This window comes from Sitophilus oryzae, unplaced genomic scaffold, assembly GCF_002938485.1.
Source record: "Sitophilus oryzae breed Bouriz unplaced genomic scaffold, Soryzae_2.0 scaffold_496_pilon_pilon, whole genome shotgun sequence".
Taxonomy (NCBI): Eukaryota; Metazoa; Arthropoda; class Insecta; order Coleoptera; family Curculionidae; genus Sitophilus; species Sitophilus oryzae.
In genome coordinates, this window is record NW_022147080.1 from 2,255,113 (window position 1) to 2,259,789 (window position 4,677).

At 28.0% G+C, this 4,677-nt stretch overlaps 1 long non-coding RNA gene across 1 annotated transcript; it reads left to right on the forward strand.

The window, feature by feature from the left end:
* The first annotated feature begins 2,915 nt into the window (after positions 1–2,915).
* LOC115886741 lies at positions 2,916–3,328 on the forward strand. The gene is made up of 3 exons (XR_004050939.1): positions 2,916–2,952; positions 3,207–3,242; positions 3,309–3,328. It is a non-coding gene; the product is annotated as an uncharacterized LOC115886741 (long non-coding RNA).
* The last annotated feature ends 1,349 nt before the right edge of the window (positions 3,329–4,677 follow it).

The following is a 4,677-nucleotide window of genomic DNA, read 5'->3' on the forward strand; positions in this document are numbered from 1 at the left end:
ATATCATTATTGACAAAAAAAATTAACACGTTGATTAGGTAGTTATTTGACTGAAATAATAAATTTAGAAAATTTTAATTTTTTTAAATTAATCATATTTTTTTCTGCAAAAAAATAAAAACAAAAAAGTTTCTGTTAGGTTAGGTTAGTTTGGCACAAAAACATTTCAAATTTATGATTTCACTCTAATAACAATTTAGTCAACATGTTTAATTTATGTCAATGATGACAGACAGGTGATTGATAATTTCGATTCCAAATATCTCGAGAACCATTACTCATAGCTATTTTTACCAAGAGGCCTTTTTTACGTAAAAACACGTCGTAAATGTATATTTTTTACTCAGTAGTTTTATACAGGTACGGATGAAAAGTTATTACTCTTCAAACCAATTAAAAAATATATAAGTGGCGCCCTCTACATGCAGGAATCATATTGATATCAAAATCAAATTTCTCATGTCAAAAAACTCACAGACACCAATTTTCATTCAAATATTGACGTTACTTCATAAATTATTTGAAGAAAATCGAAATAAAAATGAAACTTCTACACCCTGTATCTCTGACACTAAGCAGTTTAGGACATATATTTATACGAACTTTGTTACTTATTTTAATGAGCAGAATATGCTGCCGAACTTTCCGGAATACAGTTCGGACCACCCCTGTATATGTATGCAACACAGGGGCGGATACAGAAATTTATTTTAGGGGGGGCCCAAATCAAAAATAATGTAAAATATGCCTTTTAGGGCGTCATTTTTAACCCAAAAGGCTAATATTTAACCAAATTTACCGATTTTAGGGGGACCCTGGCCCCATGGGCCCCCCCTCTGTATCCGCCACTGATACAACTTTTATTAACTTCAATGCTACGGAAAGGGGGATAATAGTGATGAGAAATTGTGATACTTGAAGAATGAAATCGAAATTATATTACCATAGAAACGCTTATGATTTTTAGGACTCTTTATCAAATATTTTATTTTATCAAAGAATTTGACAGTGTGATTTTACAAAATATTGTATAGTCAAATATCTTTTATAAAAGATCTTTGACAAAGAATTTGATAGTGTAATTCTGGCCTTAGAAATAATTCAACTATATTTTCATTTTTTTTTAATTTTTTCTAAAACGCTATGGACATTTGAAAAAGTATAAACGGGATTAACAATTTTAGAACAAGCAAAATTTTTTATGAAGAATGCATTTTCCTCACAATGTCAATAATAAAAAAGTTTTTCCTCTTTTAAAGACAATCCGGAGACATGAAACATACTGTATAAATGATGTATGGGGCTTAAGGAGAGGAAGGAAGGAAATTAAAATGAACTGTGTTGATTTAATAATTCTAGTAGAAAAACTGATGGAATAATAACACAGGGTCAATAATCCATAATAATAATTTAAATATAAATTTTAATATAAATTTTGATATATTTTGTACAAATCTAAATTAATATTCAAGTAATATTAACAAAATATATTTATTATTTTATACATTATTCAATAAAACTCAATTCATAAAAAGTACTTTTATTCAAATAAGAATCCTTTTTGTCAATAAATTTTGCATAATATTTTTGGCATAAAATTTTGTTAAAGTTTGCGCTTTCAATGTTTATATTTCCTGCTTTATTCTGCTTTTCCTGTTTATATTTGTTATTATAACTTAATAAATAACATTATGATTATTTATATAGCCCTGTGTATATCTGTATATTATATACTTCCGATCCAAACACCAAACTTAATTTAAACAACATAAAATTGCTGTAAAATTCCGCAAATAAATAATAAGTTGACATAATACTAGTAATAATTTGAAACCAATCGGCGCATTCGACAAGCAATAAATCAACTGCACAAAAAATTATCCCCCAACGTTGCCAGATTTCGCCGGATACGAAATTTATTCGTTTCATGCCATACTGGACGCATTCTAATATTAATTATGCTATATTAAACCAGTTCGGTGTTGGTTTTACACGAATAACTTTTGATTTGTTGAGGCTTCATATTTGATTTTGAATTATTTACTTAGATAATTGCAATTTTAGGCATTTAAAATTGGTGCGGATAATGTCCAGTGAATGCTGATTTAATATTTTATTAGTTTCAGGGTTGTGTTGTATTTTAAACATTTTGTTTTTTCAACTGTTCAACATTTTTTTTGTTACTCACAATCAAGTGTTTTAAAACATCATTAGCGGCCCACTAAAAATTGCAGGCCACTAAAAAATAGAAACCATTTTGCCAGTGGCATAGATAAAGGAATAGTTATTTTTTATATAAGACGATAAAATGGTATTTTATCGTGGACAGAGAGAATTAATTCACGAGCGATGAAATCGGGAGACGATAATGCAATTTTATCGTCGTGTATAAAACAATATTTGTTTCCATAGCGAGCCACCAAGCAAAAAACCTCACATTACATTTGCAACATTGCAGTCAATCCCCAAACAGTTTGCTTTGTAATGTTAATTTCTAAACGTTGTGTCGTGATTGATGAAACCTTGCTACAGAAACTTTGTTTTTGAATGGTGATTAAAACGTTTTTTCTGCAACATTGCAACAAAGATTCAAATGAAAGATCCGCGCAAGTTAATAATAATTAATAATATAACAAATATACCATAAGATCGAAAAAAATAGCGTCTAGTAGACTTGGAAATGAATATCGATGACATTCTTCATATAATTTTACATATAAGATGACAGCGATTTTCTTTTCATAGCCATCGCTGACGCATTTTTTTTTTGATCATACGGATACGGTATAAGTTAGGTACGGTATGGTATAAGTTACCATACCGTTATATATATTCGGTTACGGTATAAGTTACGGTATACGGATACGGTTAGGTTAGGTTAACGCACTTGTTTTTTTACGTTTTTGGTATCATGTTTTATGCTTTTCGAATGAGATTTTAATGAATGTAAATGTAAGTATAATTTTATTATCATGTGTGTTTTAATAATGCTTAGCCATGAAATAAGTATAAAAAATTTTGTTTAGTTTGTTTATAAGCTAAATTTTGTTTTAGGTTAGCTTTTAGCCAACTGAAAATTGAAGTAGATGAAACCAGGATACGAGTATATCAATCTAATGATAAAATCACAAATAATATTCAGTATTAATTATTCTCAATAATATGTTTTTAATGATGTTTTAATCATTTGAGATTTTTAAAATAAGGACATAAAGGGGCCTCAAAGATTACTGTCACAAGAGGTAAGTTACTCATTGTTTTTTTTATATATTTTATTACAACTGATTGTTTTATTTTTACTACTTTAGAAATGATTGGATATAGATTTCAAAACTTTACCGAAGAGGAATTTGAAACCATGAATAATAAAAAATCAATTAAAATATAAGTTTGTTTTTCCTTGTATACCTATTTAATGTTATACTTTCCTTTTGTATTTTTGAATAAGAAATATATAATAATGTTTATATGGTACCTATATATTTTGTATTATTTCAGATATTCAACTTTTTTTCAAGATTTTTTTAGAAATTCGACTCAGAGGTCGAAGTTGTGTAATTCCTTATTTAATGAGCAGCCGAAAAGATCAGTAAGTTCTCAGTACTTGACAGTATTTTTGATATTTTTGAAACAAGTAAGTGATAAATTTATAATTTTTATTTGTTTTTTTCAATTTGTTTGACAAATTCGACTTTCTTGGTAGGGATATATTTATACCGAGCATTTTTATTTTTTCTAAGTCAATGGATATAGAGATATGCATATTTTTATCAATATTGTTTGTTTTTCATCAATACAATATTAGTAAAAGTATATTATACCTATCTAAAAGTCTACAATTTAATACCCATTAATGTTTCTGTTGATTATAACCTATTACTGATGTATTATTGTTAACATAAAATTGCTAATGTTCGTAAGAAAATTTTTTTTTATTAATTGATAAGTAAATATTAAAAAACCATTTCTATGTATACTCTCCGATGAATGAAATGGTTTTTTATTGCGAACATTATCTATTTTTTGCTATATTATTTTGGCAATAAGTCAGTTAATAAGTTATAACAAAATAGAAAGTTTAATGGACAATAAGTTTTGAAACATAGGTACAATATAATTTTACCAATATTGTATTGACGTAAAATTAACAATATTGCTAATAAATCTAAAATTAGTACTTTCTTTAACGTTACATTAGCAACGTTTCAATAATATTGTGAAATCTTCTCACGAGGTTGTGACAAGGTTTCAATAAACTTGCATCAACATTTTTTTCAACCTTGCACTGCAATGTTATTTGGCGGAAGATTAAGCTAACCTGTCACCTTGCATAAACCTCCCTACAATGAAAAAAGCAATGTTACACCTTGCTGTGCGAAGTTTTGGCAATGTTCCAGCAATAAATTTTGCTTGTTGGCGAGTTAGGTTTTAAAAAATATTCGGAAATTATTATTTCAAGGAATTTATTACGAGTAGAAAAAATATTGTGCTGGGTTGGCGTTGGTTTCTATGTAATTTGACAAATAAATAAAGCTGTCTCTTTAGTTGTCAGTTTTGAGTCAATATTTTTCAATTCTCTTTCGTGTCGATTGCTGATTGAATTATTGGAGCCAGAGGCTCAAAACGAAATAAGTAAATTACCAACAGATATTTAGGCTGAGGCGAAAAACGCCATAT